Source organism: Ochotona curzoniae, unplaced genomic scaffold, assembly GCF_017591425.1.
Source record: "Ochotona curzoniae isolate NIBS_2020 unplaced genomic scaffold, NIBS_Ocur_1.0 contig_2321, whole genome shotgun sequence".
NCBI lineage: Eukaryota > Metazoa > Chordata > Mammalia > Lagomorpha > Ochotonidae > Ochotona > Ochotona curzoniae.
This window is the reverse complement of record NW_024465421.1, coordinates 18,331,632-18,350,222: the sequence shown is the minus strand read 5'-3', so window position 1 is coordinate 18,350,222 and position 18,591 is coordinate 18,331,632. Positions and strand designations below refer to the sequence as shown.

The window sequence follows — 18,591 nt, the reverse complement described above, 5'->3', positions numbered from 1 at the left end:
ATTCCACCCCCAGCAAAGGGCAGACACAGAACCCACCCTGTCTCCTGTCCCCACCGTTCCCAGCAGTGGGGCCCTGGTGCTGGCCCAGCGTGAAGCACCCAGAGGAAATGCCTTAAGAGCCGCCATCACTGGGCTGTGCCCTGCCGTGTGCCTGGGTATGTCACTGACCTGTTGAGACCGTGCCTCACCCCTGCCAAGGGGACCACTGCTATGAGGAGGTTGGGGCACCCCTCTCTCCCAGAGTCAGGCCGTCCAGGTTCAAGTCCATAGCCACATAGAAAGTTCTGTAAAGCCCCTGCCCCCGATTGACCCCTTTGCTTCGGTGGGGCTGAAAATGGAACCTGCTGGGATGGGAAGAGAGGTCCTGCTGATGTGTAGGTTCCATCTTGGGTGTCCTGGGGATTCCTTGAAGACTCAGAGGCACAACCTACCTGGCCATGCTTGTCTCCACTCTTGTACATAAGGGATGAGCAGTGGATTGGGGTTGTTTCAGCAGCTGAAAGCAGCCCTCAGCTAGTGCAAGCACTGAGGGCTTTGGGTACACTCGCCTGGTTGTGACAAACCAGCTCCCAAGGATGGCACTGTCCCCACACATTGTGTGGTACCTCAGGAAGGCAGGGCATTCCCCATTCAGGACCTCAGTATCCCATCGTGGGAGGTGACTGGCCTGAAGTGGCAATGCATGGCACTGTGTCCGCTGATTCATTCTGAAATTGAAGCATCCCAGTGATATGACCGTCACCAAGAACACTTGATGAGGCTCCCTGGACTGTTGGTATTTGGGCTGTCTCCTGCCATCCAGGCTCACAGGGACTAGTGAGGAACCTGGGCCAAAGCACAGAAGGGACTCTTCTAAGGCCACACGTGATCTGTGGGGTTGCTGAAGCAGTCCTAGGGCATCTGAGTTTTTTTGCCTGCTGAGCCTGGAGTCTAGGGACACTCCTTGAGGTCCAAGAACCTGAAGAAAGTCTCCACCTTGCCCTGAGGGAGCCATGGTCAGAAGCTGAGGCGCTGTGGGTCTCACCTGCAGCTCCTGAGCACCCCTGCTAATCAGTCAGGTCACGAATGCCAGTGTCTGGCCAGCAGCCCTCAGTTGGCTGTCACAGCTTGCTGTGCCAGCTGACCTCTGCCCTGTAGGTGTGAGATGTCAGCAGCCATGTCTCCTACTTTCTGCAGGTCAGGCTGGCTCTCGGCCAGGGCACTTCTTAAAATAACAACAATAAGGCTTTGACCTACATAGATAAATGCTGGTGTCCCAGCCAAACACAGGGGCCTTGGGAGTGCAGGTGTAAGCAGGGACAGGTTTGGAAGCTTTCTGGAACTGATAGAGTGTCATTAAAGCCTTCAGTGGTATGAATCTGAGGGGTTTGGAGCTCAGTAGAGTTTGTGTTTTCAGTTCTTCCTTTACTCAGCAAGCATTTCTTGAGCACCTGCTGTGTGGCTGGCACTTTGCCTGAGTTGTTACCCCTACTACGCAGAGCTGCTGATGCGAATCCTTCAGATGATCCCAACACCAACTGCCTCTCAGTGAGGATGGCAGGCTGCTTCCTTGCCCAGATGGGTGGGTGGGTTGTGGGAGGAGTCACTGGATCAGCATGTGTGTGGGTGTGTGGGTGTAGGGGGCGGGGACGGTGCCTGCAGCAGAAAGGAGCTGGGGGACAGCGGTGTGTTAGTCAGTTCTTCCTTACCACAATGAAATACCTGAGACAAATTGAGGAAGAAAGGAGGTTTATTTTGGCTCTGTTTGGAGGGTCGCAGCCCACAATGTGGTGGCCTCATCAGTTCAGCATCTGCTGCTGCCTGCTTGCTGGCAGGGCCCCTGAGCAGTGTGGAGCTCAGGGCCAGGGCCAGCATGTGTCTGTGTCCCTGTTCATGGGGCCTCCACCCTGATGCCTTAATTACATCTCCTGACTTCCCTGAGGCCCCACCTCTGAACACCATGCCTCTCAGCTCCATGGACAAGCCTCTGTCACACAGGTCTATGGGCACACCCAGACTGCTAATGAAGCCATGACCAGCGTGTGCAGGACCTGCTCCAGGCAGCATGTAAAGCATCCTGTGAGTGGAGGAGCAGGCATAACTGGGCCATGTGTGATGATGAATGCTATGGGAAGGACAGGTTCTTGAGCTTGGGTCTGATTGGAAGAATGGAATGTTTTGTGCCATGTGCAGGAGAATTCACAATGGAATGTGGAGTGGGCGGGCCTTTGTAAGGGTGGCCCACTGGTGCAAGGAGGGGCAGGGGTGGGAGAGAAGTGTTTGCATTACCCACTATGAGCTGAAAACGCCTCTCACGAGGGTGAGGGAAATGTTTGCAAACAGCTGTGAATGCACTAAAACTCAGTGTCTTGAACCCTTTCTTCCAAAGAGTAAACTTTTTGGTATTTGAAGTACATATCAATAAAATTGTATTAAAAAAAAAATATACATATATATATATATATATACACCCCATTCTAGTCAGCCTGTCGCCGTGCTCTCATGAAACGGCACATAAAGGCCAATTGATTTCACTTGTGTCTCATTTTTATCATCAAGTAGCCTGATTTGTGTAACATTTTCCTTAAAGAAGTCCAACATGTGGGGGGGATTGGAACCCACAACACATTCCGGAATTTGGAAACCTTGATGCAGTCCAGACTCACCTGGCACTCTTCCCCTTCCCCAAAAGTGGCCTTTTTTCCATCGCCTTTTGACTTTGAAGAAAAAACTCTGTTTTTGCTGGTAAAAGAGCCTCCTGTTCCCGTTTCTTTCCTGTAAATTATGAGGTAAGTTTGCATTTCTTACCTTTCCAGAAATCTCTGTTGCTTGTGGTCTGACCTCAGAATTGTGACTTCTGGGAAAGCCAGCAGGTATGAGCATCGCAGCTGTGAGCACTTGAATCCCCTGAAGTGCCGTGAGCAGTTGGTGCGGTAGGAAGAGGCAGAACGCAGGTGGTCGGCACCTGCTTAGTGCTCTGCAAGTGACCTCTCTGAGACTAGACTAACACGTCGTCCAGTCCACACCAGTGACAAAAAATACAGTCCTGAGTGCTGAACATTGTTTCCGGGGGGTACTTGAGGCTGGTTGTGCCCCTCCCTGAGTGGCAGAAGCTGTGAAAGCCGTCAGGGGGTAAGGTGCACAGCCATCACTGGTGACAGAGTAGTCGCTGCACGTGTGTCGAACGTGGTCATGTGCATCCCTTTCTCGTAGTCTCTAGCATGATGTCTGGGCTGGAGATTATTTCCTTGTTGTGTCCAGGGAAACTGAGGCCTAAGGCTACAGCCAGTCAGCAAAAGGCCAGGGTTTGAGCTCAGGTCTGTTGTCTCTCATAACTGTGCTGTGCCGTAGCATTTAGATTGCCAGGCCGGTGCTCCATCCCCTACCTGGAGGACAGCCATGAAACACAGCCAGCTGGGAGGGGCAGCGCAGTGAGGCCTCTCTTTGGACACGTGCTGCGCCCTCTACTCAGGCCGAGGGGCTACAGGGAGAAAGCTCTGACACCGGATCTGTTTAGGAGGCAGGAGGTATTTCTGTCTAAAGAAACGCTCTCACAGTTATTTATTCATTGTGAGAGGGAGAAAAAAAGATAATAGAGTTTCCTGGAAAGGGATAAAAGTTCAATATGATAAACTCCCGAAAAGCAATCAAAGGGCAAAGAGGGCAGCAAAATAGAGGACAGAGAGAGTAAGAGAGAGGATGAATCAAAGCGGCAAGTGTGTTAGCAGAAGCCCGGGAAGGGGCCATATTTCATGACAGCGGTGCGGAGCCAGCGCTGCTGGGCTGTCAGAAGCCTGTGCACCAGGGGTGGTGGGTCAGGGAGGCAGCAAGACGTGGCCCCACGATGTCACCCAGGTCCTGAGGACAAGCTGACAATGACAGGAACGGATGGACCAGTCAGCTGTTTCGCTGTTACTGCAAGGCCATTACATTAATTTTTGCTCATTAATCTGTGAATGTTGGGGATTGCAAATAAAAACCATAAAGCTCCAGAAAGGAGCAATCGCTCACAGCCCCACCAATGCACGAGGGGAGAGTGCGAACAGTTCAGTTCACTCTCCATCCATATCTTTATTCTTTCTCTCACTGATTAAAATAGTTTATTTTGCCCAAGAAATAGATAAGTTAATTGTTCATTTAAAAGTGAAAAAAAACATTACAAACGAGGCTTGAATTCCCTTGAACTGCTCCTCCCCCAGTCCTCACCACTTCCAGCTACTCCCAGTGGGGCTGGCTGAGCTCTCTCCAGTCCCTGGCCTGAAGCTGCTCCTGCATACGTGTCTGCAGCCAGCACTCGGGCAGGGCCTCAGCCCCTCCTTAGTAACTCTGAAGTCCAGACAGCTTCGAACAGAAATGTGATATGTTTGGTTTTAGCTGTCCAAAACCCAGCTGAAGATATAACATAGCATGCATTGTATCCATATAAATGCACACATGGCTTTAACTCCCAGTGTTGTTGAATTCCAGGACATGGCTGGCTACAAGGGTTTAGGATAAGGAGTTACAGAGCTGTAAATCACCTCAAAATTTGGGCCACTTTTTAGAGTAACCTAAGCAGATTCATCATTATTTGCTGCTGTGGAATGTTTGTTTTTGGTCAGCCCTGTATATCAGAAGACCCTCTTGCCTTACCAGTTACAGAGTTCATGTGTTCCTTTTCATGGCTTCGTAGTGTTCTGTGGTGTGTCCACTTGTGTTTCTCTGGCTGAGAGCTTTGGTCAGCCTGGGCTTTCCCTGTCCCAGACAGGGCTGCGGTGGGCCCTCAGGCGTGCCTCTGTCTGCACCTGGGCATCCCAAGCAGCAGGACTGCAGGGTCACCAGTTTTTCAGCACTGAGGTCACTGTCAGAGCAACTCCCCATGCCATAGACTGCCTCTTGCTCAACCTCCGTTTTTAAGAGATGTATTTATGTGTTTGAGGGATGGAGTTGGAAGCAAGAGAGGGAAGCAGCATGCTTGTCTTCCAGCATCTGCTGGTTCACTCCCCAAATGCCCCAACATCTGTGGCTGCACCAGGCACAAGCCTGGAACTTGGAGCTCTGTCCAGGTGGCCCACGTGAGCAGGAGAGACCCAGGAACTTGGGTTATTATCTGCTGCCTTCCAGGTGCATAGCAGAGGTGGGATTTAATCCTAAGCGCTCTGATATGGGACGCAGGCATTTCTAGTGATGGCCTAACAGGCTGTGCCACAACACCCGCCCCCTTACATCTCTTTTCATGGCTGCTTACTGGTCTGTTGTATGAGTGTTCACTGCTGGAGGCAGTCATGGTGAAGGACCACAGGCTAGGTGGCTTACACAACACAAACTCGCTGTTGTGCTCTGAGGGCCAGCAGTCCACACTGTGTTGTCAGCAGACTAGGAGGAGAAGCCTGACACGGACTTCCCTGCTGGTTCTGGGCTTTGCTGCTTGCCTCTGCTGCTTCTTGGCTCATACAAGTGTCATCCAGGTCTTTGCTGCTGTCTTTACCTAGCTCGCACTCTCCTGCATATGGAACCTTAGCCCTCATTCCACTGTTTATAGGGCGAAGTCAGGCTGGATGTGGGGCCACCTTGATGACAGCATCTAAACCAGCTCACCCCTGTAAGATGACCCGCTTCCAAATCAGGTCACAGACTGAGGGGGTGGAGCTTCAACAAAAGAGTTTGAGGAGGACCCAGTGCAACCCATATTGTGCTCAGTCAGGATTTGCAAGTCTGCTTGTATTGGCACTAGTAGTCGCTTCTGCCGTGCTGTGGATGGGCCTGTGGTGAACGTGCTCTTACAGAAATCTGGCTTTGTATCTCCAGTGAATCTCTAGGGTCAAGGGCAGTGATTGCCCTACTCAGGTTGCTTTTCAGAAAGCAACGTCAGGGGGCCCGGCCATCACAGCAGAGCCCCCTTGTGTGTACATATGCACCGCCTGTATGGACACAGGCGTCTTTCCCTTCAAGTCATTTTCATTTTATCCCTCATTCTTGGCAAAAGCAGAGAGTCCAGAGGGTTAACAGCAAAATGGAAACAATAGCTCAAAGTGACTGGGGGGAGGCAGTATGGTAGATGGCTAACTTCAGAAATACGGGGCCCTCCAGGCATTGGGCACTGAATCAATCAGCAAAGTTTCACTCACAGGGCAGCCTGCCAAGGCAGGGAGAAGGAAGTCTGTGATTTAGTCGAGTCGGTGAAGCCCACAGCAGCCCACGTAATCCCACTGCTGTGGAAGGCACTCAACACTGAGCACTCGGGTCACCATCTAGGCCAGTGGTGGCCAGGTGAGAGTCCCCCAGAGCCGCCACACAGCAAGCCTATCTGAATTCTTGTAGTGTACACTCTGGGGGCTGCAGAGCTCACAGGGACTGCTAAGAGCAAGAGAGCAGAGAGCCCTCTGAGAAGCGTGTGCTTGTGTGTGTGTGTGTGTGTGTGTGTGTGTGTGTGTGTGTGTGTGTGTGTGTTAAACACAGGGTGAGGCTGGGTGCATGGTCACCATACCGGCCAACGGACACTTAGCTCAGCAGGGCCAGGGCCTCCCTGCTCCCTGCCCAGTGCTGAGAGTAGAGAGCAGGATGCAGGGAAGGATAAATTTAGCCCACCTTTCAGGGGAGAACATCGATCTCCAATGGAGTGCTCTGTCTGAAGGAAAATGGAAGCCTTCAGCTGGTCATCTGGGACAGTTTTGCTCGAACAGCTAAAAGCCCAGGGAGAAGAAGCTCTGTGACCAGCTCAGCCCACCGGCAGGTCCCATCTCATCTCTGCTTTTGACAGAAGGGTGATGGCCACCCCACCCTTTGTTTGTGCCCAAGAACAGGTGCCACTATACTTTCTGCAAAGGAATTTAGGTTTCTGCTTTGGATGCCACACACCCGTATCCAGTAAAAATTATGTGGCCCCTGCCACAGGTCTCCTTGGCTACAGGCCCAAGCCACTGGCATCTGACAGGTCACACATGTCAGAACAAGGCCACTGCTGGCCCTTGCCGGTGTCAAGAAGCTGGGTGAAGGCCATCTGCTAGCAGATGTAGGCATACATCTTCCCCTAATATGCATGCAGCACCCTAAGCACTACCACTACTGTCCCAAACAGTGGATACCCACCCTGATGACCATCCACCATCCATCCCACAGCCTCACCAGTGCCATGGCGATGCCTTCTGGCCTGTGGCCTCCTCCACCACTGCCGCCATGGTGGGAAGGGGAAGAAGTCCCGTCTGTCAGCATTTGGGACACTCATCATCTGCTTCCGGGCGCCAGGGGTCACTGAAAGGCTGAGCCGCTTCCAGGAATTCATGGCTCTGAAAACGTGGGGCTGACCGTAAAGGATTTGCAGTGAGGGCACGAGAGAAGCCCAAATCTCCGTTCCGCCCCCGCCTGTGGGCCCCTGAGCATTGTCCATTGTGCCTCGAGTTCTTGGGAAGCAGTGAAGTCAATGCACACAGTGGTGCGGGTCCAAGTTAATAATGAATGTGGAGGAGGGAGAAAGAGTGTTCAATATTTAAACATTTCGGAGTGCCTGGCCCATTCTGCCAGTCACTGCCCTCTGCCTGCTTCCTGGATGGGCTCTGCGAGACCCAGCCTGCGACACGCCCCAACTGTCTGCAGCCCCAAGCCTGCGGGACTCCTCATCTTCTGATGTCTTTCTTAGAGAAAGCAGGAGGTGGGCAACATACACAGGAAGGTGGTGGTTCTGCTGCCTGGGGCTTCTCTGGGGGCATTGTAAGTGTGGGGTCCCTGTCCAGAGCTGTTTTAAGTTTCTCGGGTCTGCTGCTGTCACACATCGTGCATGGGTCCTCACCTTGAAAACATGAGACAGGCCTGCCAGGGACACACACAGTCGTGGTTAAGAAGTGCCTCTCCAGGTGCACAGATTGGAACATCCCTTAGAAGCTGCCTGTGATGCAGAGTTGTGTAGATCAATGCCTTCTCCTCAACATACATTATAGAGAAGGAAAAGTGTTTTGGGGGAGGGAAAACATTTGGCCCCAAGACATAATAAAATCATGCTTAAGGATGCAGCAAACTTTAAGTCTCTTAGTTAAAGGAAATCAATACTTTTATAATGAAATATTAATACAAAAAAAAGAGAGAAGAAATCAAAACTACAAATGCAGAATAGCCAGAGTGATGTTAATGTTGAATGCATTAGCTTAGCATTTGCAAAGAGGCACAGAGGAAAACAGAGATAGGAGACAGCCCTCTGGCCCAGGCAGGCCCCTTTTCCATGTGTTTTCTCTGCTGAAGACACATGCCTTTCAGATGCCACAGTTTCCCAGCATTTCGTGTAAACAGCCATCCTTCAGGAGTGCAGGATATCCACCCTCCCAGACACCCCTGCACTGGCCGCAGGACCAGGGGACGTGAAGACTTAAGTACACAGCTGGCAGATCCTTGCCTTCCCCACTAAACTCTCCATCATGGTCATGGGATATATGTCTTCACTGGGAATGGGCGCATAGGAACCTGGGTGAGGCAGCTGTTTCCCCAAGTCCAGCCTCATTGAACATTGTCCTTTGACACAGTTCTGCCTGATACACTCCCCTGCAATAGAGAGGCCACTGGCAGGCACCTCTTCCCAGGCCTCACATCCATCATGAGTTGAGATTTTAAGGATCTAGGTGGAGACAGCCAGAACTCTATTTTCTCACAGGCTGCTTTTCTGTCTAATTCGCTTTAAGCTTAACTGGGTGATGTTTCTTTAGACAAGCTGTCTGGTGGCTTACTTTCTTGACTCAGGGTGTTTTCCCTTATATCGCGTTGCTATTTCTGCCACACAGCCCTGGATCTAAAGACACTTGTAAAAATGATCTCCAATTCTGGCATCATCAGGCCCACGTTCCCAGACCTGTAAATTCCAGTTAAGCAGTCAAAACATAGAGCACTGCCTGAACACTAGAACCCTTTTAGCTCGTTGAGTCCACTTGACATGAGAGAGGGGACAATGGCTTACAAGGTAAGCAGATCTCCCTCTTCCCAGGAAGTCATATGCTTACAGGAGATGGCCAGAACCCTGGGCACTCTTTGACCACTGAATCCTGCGTCCAGGGTAGAATGTGCAGGCCCAGCACCAGGGCTTCTCAGGGCGTCTGCCCTAAAGGCAATAGAAGCCGCATGTACAACAGTCTCAGCCACCTTGTGCTGCCAGCTCTGCCAAGCTGGAAGCTGACAGCCCAGTCCACTTCCCAACCTCACTCCAGCCTTTTGGAGCCTATCCCGACCTGATAAGCGTCTGGGTCTGTGTGTGGTTGCACACGTGCTCCCTGATAGTATCTGCCCCATGTCACTCTAGATGCTATCTTCTGGTTCTTTTTGTAGATGATGTTTGACAGTGGATCATCCCCCCACCCAGCTGGCCCAGCCCCAATCTGTTAAAACACCCAATGGAGAGCTTCCGTGACGTGTACAAGTAAACCAGGCCACTCTACAAGATCCCAGTACTGGCAAATAGAAGCAGCAGGAGTGGGCCTGAGGGTGCATGGCTTTCAGCCTTGCCTTTTGCACCAACTGCACATGTTTGTGCACACAGTCAGGACTTCTTCCTTGGTCCCCATGTACACTACTACTTTGAAAAACACGCAAGACAGGGTGCAGTGTGAGCTATACACCATGTGGTTTCCCACATGGAACAGGACTAATGAGAGGAGAGACCTGCTAGCTAGAGCTGGTTCCTAGCCAGCCAGGAGCTCCGGAAGCTATCCTGGCCAACCACAGCTGAGCAGGCCCCCAGTTCTGCTCTGTTAGACTCTTAAGGCAGAGGAGTCAGGGGTTGGCAACCCCCTGTTCATGGTCTAACCTGCCTCCCTCTTGCTGCTTTTAGCCCTGTCTAGGCGGTCGTTGGTGAATTTGCTAGTGCCCTGGCTGAGAAACTGTTGTGGAGCGCTTTGCTTGCTAATGTACAGACGGTAATGCCATTGGAGGAAGGCAGGGGCTGGGCGAGTCAGGGGCCCAGGCCTTGGGAAGAAAGGCCAGATCCTATTTTAAAAAAATTTCTGACACCAGATTGGACCCCCCACCCCATGAGAGACTCCTGGAGATCTCGTGCCCTCCTGCCTTGCAACTGCCAGCTATCCCTCTGGGGACCTTGGGACCAACACAGCCCTGCCACCCCGGCAATGAAAGCAGCACCCAGACCTTGGCTTTCTCCCGTGGGTGGCAGCCCACAGGGGCATGTCCTCACCTGGCAGCAGACATGTCTCTGAGGGTGCAGTTAGGACAGAGATGACTCAAAGAGGAGGTGAGATACTGAAAAGATTATTTTTTCTTTCCTGCAGGTTTTCAAGTGTAGTCCTTAAAATCCAAGAGGATTTATCCACGGATAAGGAGCTGTAGGCTAAAAGAGGCTGCACGCTCCCAGCTATTTTTGTATGTTGGACATGTTACTATCCCTTTTCAGTACCCAGAAATAAAAAGATCTTTATGCATTTTGAGGCACAGCCAGTCAGTGACGCCGGGGTCGGTAAGGCTCCAGCTTGGCAGAGGGAAGCCCTTGGAACTCATTCTGCAGGTGCCCTTCCTGATTGCAGATCTGTCTGCTAGGATGGACAGGAAGTAGATTCTTCAGCACCAGAGTACAGGAAGAAAATGGGGGAGATGACCACCACTAAGGTTGGAGGGCAGGGGTGCAGGTGTGGGGAGTCCTTCCATAGCCCCTAAACCCAGAGTCTGTGCCACAACGCAAAGCAGTGGCTCATTGGAGACTCACTTGAGAGGGTCTGGCAGCAGGGTCTGAGGGTGAACAGTCCTCTCTGTCACTCAAGTGGTGGGGTCCTGGGGGGTCTCCTGGCCACTGAACATATCAGTAGACTCTGGTGATGCCCAGGTAAGAATCCAGGCCTCACCTGGCCTGCTGTGGGTGCATTGTGGTTAGATTCTTGAGTCGGATCCCTGCTTCTTCCTCAGAGCCCCAGTACATGCTCCTTGAACAGTTGTGGACGCTAGGTACTATCATCCTACAGTGACCAGTCTTTCTGGAGCAACCCCACTCAGGGGCTCCCAGCCACCTAGAGTGGATCCAAGAACCATCCCCTGAATCGGGTGGGTGGGTGAGAAGCCGTGTCAGTGTTGGTCTTAGCAGGCACAGCCTGTGCAAAGGCAACAGCTGGCTGAAGTCCCAGACCCCAGCCCAGCTCAGCCCCTCCTCTCTGGCCCTGGGGACCTGTCAGATAGCACGAGGGAGGGGAGAGGTGAAAGGGCAGAGATGGTGAAGGAGCCAGCCAGGGAGGAATAAGGCCACGGCCGCACTTGCTGTCTTTAGTTTGTGTACAAGGTCACAAGGCCGATTGATTTTTTACTGTTTCCCAGCATCGCCATGGGTAGTGAGAAAATATGAACACTGCATCGTCAGAAACCTGAGCTGCAGCCTTGGAATGAATTTGCTAATGAAAGGCGAGCTCAGGGAACCGCGCCCGTGGTCCTCATTCACTCAGACGCTGGGGAAGGTGGTTGCTTCTCCCGAAGCAGCCCTTGGCCTTGGCAGGTTTAGTTTTATGCTTTTCAGTACGGAGCAAGCCTATGTAAATGCTGGGGTAGTCAGCCCTTCCTTCTGTATCACGCATCTTTTTACCTGAGAGGTCTGAGACTACTGGACTTGTCTCAGACTTCAGTTCTCTTGTGCACCTAAGGCTCAGGAGCTGCTAATTGCAGGGGTTTGGGCGAGGTATTCCCAACTTGTGATTTTCCCACCCACCCATCCCAGTGCTGCCGATGGAGGCTGGGGGAACCCCTGTATCAGCCACGGACAGGCTGCACACTGAGGTGCCCCCCACTCCAAGACCAAGTATGTTTGGTCCAGCTTTCCTGAGATTGCCCACTTCTGGTTTTTAAGGAAATGTGAATTAAAGCATCAGTACTTAAAAGAGAGAGAGAGAGAAGAAAAAGTTTTCTGTAGAATTCCAAATGCCCAACATCTCTGAAAGAATTGCAAATGGTGGTGTCTCTGAGGCCAGTGGCTGGCAGGCAGTAGCCACTTTGACCCATCACCACCTTCCCCTGTCCCGGGAGTCTGTCTGTGCTGCTGTCCTTCTGGCAGAGTCGCTGGGCAGAGCCCACGTCTCTGCCAAGCGAGGAACAGCACGACAGTGGATAGACTGGGAGGAGCCTTGAAAGATGCTCTTTGCCATTCATGTTTTTCATGGACTTTCTGAAGACCCCCCTTGTATGCATGACCTTCAGAATGGGTTTTTGTTTGTTTAGTTGGTTGATTGGTTGTTTTTGCTTGTTTGGTTTTGTTTTTTTAGGAGTTTCATTTATTTGTGTGGAAGACAGGATGAAAAAGAGAGCTCTTCATCTGCTGGTTCATGCCCCAAATGGCCTCAGTGACCAGGCCTGGGCCAGGCCACAGTCAGGAGCTTAGAGTGCCGTCCTGGTCACTCATGTGATCGGCAGGGTCCAGATATTTGAATCACCATCTGCTACCTGCCTAGGCATATTAGGAGGAAACTGGATCAGAAGTGGAGCCATCAGGTCTCAAACTGGTACCCACATGGGATACCAGCATAGCGGGCAGCAGTCTCACTGCACATAAGCCACTCAAAATGTTTATACCAAAATGAAATGACCTTTTCATTCTGTTTCCCAAGAGCTTTTGGGAGTCCCTTTAGCTAGTGGCTGCCTCCTTACTCGGTACACCGTGTTCCCCACCCCACCCCCTTGCTGACCTTGGCATGGCTGTTGCTTTTTAACGCAGGCGCTTTCATGGAGAAGCACCCTTGTTGACAAGGCTGTGCCTGGCAGAGCAGTTACATTTTCATCTTGTGTGCACCTGCTGTCACACCAGTTACAAAAAAAGGCCTGCAAGGGCCGTTACTTGGGGTTAGCTTCACGTAGAGATGCTGCGAGGCTGCCAGGCAGCTGTGTCTCACATTTAAAGGCGTGCCCCAGGAGGACTTAATGGGACAGATGCCTTGGGATAAATCCATGTGTTATGAGAGCCAGGGCCACATGGTGTTGTTTTCCCCAGGTCTCCAGGAAGCTTGGATCCCTGGCTAGCTGAAAATCGTTCTAGTGTCACCTTCTCTTTCCATTCACCTGTGTCATTGGGCTCTTGTCACCTGGTTTTTGTTTCATTGGCTCTCAGGACTTGGTGTCTATAGCTTTATGGGTGGGTATGATAAGTATCCATCCACTGTCTCACAACCTTCCCGGAAGCAGGGGAAATGTTAGCCTGCCCATGGGGGTGATGCAGGACCAGAGCAAAGTCAGTGCAGCCAGAATGGAGAGCCTATGGCTGAGCCAGCTGCCCTTCCTCCGTAGCTTTGGCCTGCAACTGAGCTCAGCTGGCTGTCGCATCATCTTAACCTGAAGCAGTTGTGCTTCAGTCTTTTTTTTTTTTTTAAGATTTATTTATTTTTATTGGAAAGGCACATATACAGAGGAAGATATACAGAGGCACATATACAGAGGAGTGTCCGTTAGGTTCACTCCCCAAGTGGCTGCAACAGTTGCAGTTGAGCCAATCCGAAGCCAGGAGCCAGGAGCTTCTTTCGGGTCTCTCACGCGGATGCAGGGTCCCAAGGTTTTGGGCCGTCCTCGACTACTTTCCCAGGCCACAAGCAGGGAGCTGGATGGGAAGTGGGGCTGCCAGGATAGGAGCCGGTGCCCATATAGGATCCTGACACATTCAAGGAGAGGACTTGAACCACTGCACGTTTGTGCTGAGCCTGCATTTCAGTCTTAAATAGCCCATATCCTCCTGGTAATTCTGGTGAAGTGAAATGGCACAAAATTTCAGCAGAGGTGACTGGGGCTTCCTGCTCAGGCAGCAATTTAGAGAACTTTGGGCTCAAGCTCCCCCTTCTCTCAGTTTCTGATGGTTTTCCTCTTTCCAGTCTTACCCTTCATAGATGACCTTGGTGGCTCAGGATGGGCACATACAAACTCAGCTTCACTGGCCTCCCCCAGAGTTGACCAGCACCACCCAGGAGAAGGTTGAGAGAGCACTTCTTAGAGTCAGGAAGCTGTGGGTCACCTGCCCATCCTAACAAAGCCTTTTCTTAACTGTGTCAATTAAGGTTGAGTTCTCACTGGTAGAAGCCTGGGTGTTGGTAATCAGGGACAACACAGAGGGAGCAGGGGCCCGAGCTCCTTCCTGCACAGTGCTCTGCTCTCTAATGTGATGTGTCCTCATGGTCCAGGATGGCTGTTAGATTTCCAGCCATCACACCCGTGCTTCAGAAAGCAGAATGGGGGCCCAGCAGTGTGGCCTAGCAGCTAAAGTCCTACCCTTGAATGCGCCAGGATCCCATATGGGTGCCAGTTCTAATCCCGGCAGCTCCACTTCCCATCCAGCTCCCTGCTTGTGGCCTGGGAAAGCAGTCGAGGATGGCCCAATGCTTTGGGAATCTGCACCCACGTGGGAGACCCGGAAGAAGTTCCTGGCTCCTGGCTTTGGATCGGCACAGCACTGGCCGTTGTGCTCACTTGGGGAGTGAATCATTGGATGGGAGATCTTCCCCTCTGTCTCTCCTCCTCTTTGTGTATCTGACTTTGTAATAAAAAATAAAATAAATTAAAAAAAAAAAAAAAAGAAAAGAAAAGAAAGCAGAATGGAGGAGGCACCCCTCACTTTTCTTCATAAAGGACCTTCTGGGAGATCCCACAGCTATTTTTCTCTCTTGCTCATTGGCCACAACTTAGTCACATGGCTGTGCCTCACAGAGTCTATGGCTGCAGCTCAAGGGGAAAATGCTGTTGGGAGACAACTAGCATTGCCAGGTACACTGTTCTACACCCTCTCAACCCAGAGGATTCCAGACACTAGCTATTGAAGGAACAGGAGTTGTTGCATAGCATACCTTGGCATACTTGCAGGCCCCAGCCCTGGACAGGCCACAGGTGGACAGGGGAGAGCACCGTGTACCCACTCTGTTGCATAGACTCCTGCCCAGGCTGGCCCTGAACAAGAGCTATGGGAGCTGGGGAGAGATTTGTGCAGACTGCAAAGAGACACCAGGGAATTCCTGAATGAGAAGCAGCCCAGCAGAGCTGACAGTGACCGCCTGGCCGCTGGAGGCTCGTGACTCCGTGTCCACGTGCTCACCTGACCTACCCAAGGATTTGGGGGTTTGAAAAGGGACCTGGCTCTAAAGGTCTCTGAGGGTTAGAACTTGCCTGTGTTCCTTGGCTTTGACCAAGAATCTAAGGGTGGATAGCAAAGATGATCAACTGAAAATGCAAATGCGGCCTGGCGGTTCAGTCAGAATGGCATCTCCAAGTGCTGCTATGGGCAAAAGATAATCAGTGACACCAGATCTTTTCCTTTTTAACAAACAAACAAAAAAACCATTTGCTCATTCATTCATTTGATGCTCCATCTGCTGGCTCACCACCAAATGCCCACAACAGCTATGGCTGAGCCTGGCTGAAGCCAGGAGCCCAGAATGCCATTCAAGTCTCACATGAGGGTGTCAGGAACCCAACTACTTGGGCCTTCATCAGTTGCTAATGCCTTGGGTTAATAGGAAGCTGGATTAGAAGCAGAGTAGCCAGGATTGGAACCAGCACTCTGACTGGAGATGTGTGAGTTGCAAGCAACAGCTTAGTGCACTGTGCCCCACGCCTGGTTCACATCTCTTCATTTTAGATAAAGCCAGAAATCCAGATCTGTAAGTCAGATCTGCTCTTGTGGACATGGCAATGCCTACAGCAACCAGCTGTAAACTGGACGTGAATAAAACGAAATCCATGTGTGGGCCCCAGGTCCCTTTGGCCAGCTCTGCATGCAGAGTCCCATAACCACAGGTCTAGCAGGCAAAGACTCAGACTCCTAAGGGAGGAGAGCATGTCCGAGATCTCAGAGCCACTTTTTGAGTTGAACTTGGACTCAAACCTGGCGTTCCTACTGCCAGCCCAGAGCTGCTGCTCTTCCTAGACCTGAAATAGAAGACTGACCTTTGTGGTGTATGTTCACACTTGAAGAATGCCAGAGTTATGCCTTAGTTCCTCTTCCAGAAGAACTGGTAGAAAGCTGCCCAAGGGCCATAGGAAGACCCCTGTCTGCCTCCAGGGCTCCTGGAGCGCCTGGGATGTCTTTCCCCATTGTCATAGGTCCACCTGCCACCAAAGGTCCTGACAACTCTGCCCCGGGAGGTGCTGATGAAACAGAGAGCAGAACAGTTGAGGGTAGGAGCCAGGAGAGCCGGGAGCTTGAGTCTGACCAGCCCCCCAGGGCAGCTGTGTCTCTTTCCTTCATCCTCCCTTAGTTTAACAGTATTCCCTCAAGCACAGAAAATGAAAATAAAGCTTAGCATACATAAGAAACTCCTGGTGTCCCTTTGTTCCGTCTCCTAGCCTCCAGGTCTACATGAGGGCTTCAAAAGCCCATGAAAAGCACGCATCAGAAGCAAATTGAGCATGGACCTCAAACTTCAGGGGCCCCAAGTAACCTGGTTCTCTAAACTCTATTTTCCATGAACTTCTTCAGTTACCCTGGTATTTCCTGTGCTCTGGGCAAGCGCCTGAATGTGTCACCATGGCGGAGTGTGTGTGATGTACTACATCTTGAACATCCACACCCCATCCTTAATCTTTCATCCCATATATTGAGTTTCATCCGGCCATTCCTACCCAGTATATACGTGCAGCATCTTGACTTACCTGTCCTACCCCCAGGGCTTCGAGCATGTGTGTAGTTCATCACATGGCCCCACCAGCCTGAGTCCTCAGATGTGGGCTCGGACAGGTGGTAGGCACGTGCAGTGCTGCACCCTCTGATCCACATTCCGCAGGCTCTTCTTGAGAAATACCCAGGGAAGGCCAAGGATCTTATCTGCAGGAGGAGATCTCAGGAAGCCGTGTATGTATGGTTGCTGTCTCTTGGTAACCCACGTGCACTTGGCTCATGCCCCGCCAGAGCTAGTTCAACAGGATCCGTGTAGCTGGGATGAAGCAAGAACTGGAAGAAGGGGTGCTGAGGCCGTGGGTGTGCCTTCATCTTCAGTTCTTCCCCTCATGCTCCTGACTTCTAACATGGCAGATCCACCCTCAGTGCATTTGCCACCCAGATTAGGGAGAGAGCCTGGGTAGCCAAGGATAAGATGTCACTGGGCCATCATGGATGCCAGTGCCACTGGGAAGGGAAAGAGGATGCAAAGGAGGGAGGTGGGGTTTAATGGTAACAGGTGTGGAGAAGCCAGGGGAGCCCTGATCAGCCAGCCCCTTCCGAGGGCCAAGGAGTCCCCCCTTCCCTATTCTGCTCTCAGCGAATGGGAAGTTTAAGGCCAGATTTGGCTTGACGCCAGCCCACCCCTACACCTTATCTGCTGTTCCACTCACCTCACTCCAGATGTGTTATGGCAATAAACCAAGTACATGGCATCATAGTAACTAACCTGAGTTTTAAAGTAAGCGAGAGGAAAGACGTGGTTTCTGAGAAGGGCGTGTGACCAACTTGGTGACGCACTTGTCCGTTTGGACTCAGGCACTGTTGTCATGGATGCATACGAGACTGAATCCTGACTCTTGTTACAACACTTCCCAGCTCCACCTATGTGGCACTGATGAATTGACAGCTCAGAAAAAGCTGCCTGGACACTTTTCATTTGTAAAAGAGTCATTCATGCTCGAGGCCAGTGAACAGCTGTAAACTCAGGGGCTGGAGAGCAGGGGGTTATTATTTCAAGTGATTAAGAAATGAGAAGCTCTAAAAACTGATTCTGCAGGGCTGTGGCTGAACGTCCCTGAGGAACTGTCCTGCTGGGTGTCAGGATGCACCAATGTTTACCATTGTACATCCGAGTGGGACCCCCCCCCCAGCCTCACCACGCACACACAAATAGAAATACACACAATCTGTCCCACCATTGCTCTTCCTAGGAGCTCCCAGCACACTCATACTCTACAGCAGGAAGTCTTCTGCAAAAGAGGGCTGCAGCTACAGTGCCCAGCCACCCACCCAAGCCCACCCTGTGCCCAGCAGGCCTCCAGTGTGGGCCACCTGCCAACACCCAGCTGGGTCCCTGGCTTTCAATGGCTTTGGCCTTAGAAATGGCTTCCTGTGTATATTAGAACCGACAGCCTCTTCTTGGACGGTTGCGGGGTTCCTCCAAGCCCCAGGAGGAAGGTTAAGTAGCAGGTCTCATTTCTAGATAAGGGAAGGATGCTGGGGGAATATGTAGACATGGCTGGGGTCCCATGGTAGTCAGTGAGCAGATGGGTCACAGAAGTGCAGCTCTGCTGAAGCCTGTACGCCATGCCCCGCACCAGGCTCGCCACACAGCTGTACAAGCTGAGCCACAGCAGGCATGGAGCATAAAACAAGAAACATCTGAGCAGACGACCATGGCTGTGTCCCAGCAAAAGTTTACTCAGCACACCAGCACGGGCCTGGGTTTGTCAGTCCCCTGAGTTGCCAAGAGAGGTAAGGTCAGGACCCAGAGAGCCTTCTGGAAGAAGTGTTAACCCAGAGCTGGCCCATGCCACACTGAGGCAGTGCAAGGTCTGGGGCTGGCTGGTGCATGCAAGGTAATGGCTGGAGGGTGGGAATTGGGTTCAACCAGAAGGATTCACCCCCACCAGCCTTGCCTTACTGGTGCTACCCCTACGTCATGAGACAAAGGCAGTCCACAGGTCAGCCTTAGCATGGCTGCTCCCTCACCCCTGGTGTCCAGCACAAGAGTCACCCCAGTCTACATGGGCCCCTGGGCTGGT

General features: G+C 51.8%; 1 protein-coding gene across 4 annotated transcripts in view; it reads left to right on the top strand.

The window, feature by feature from the left end:
• CLEC16A (C-type lectin domain containing 16A) overlaps window positions 1-18,591 on the top strand; it is a 183,448-nt gene that overhangs the window by 155,780 nt on the left and 9,077 nt on the right. The window lies entirely within an intron of this gene.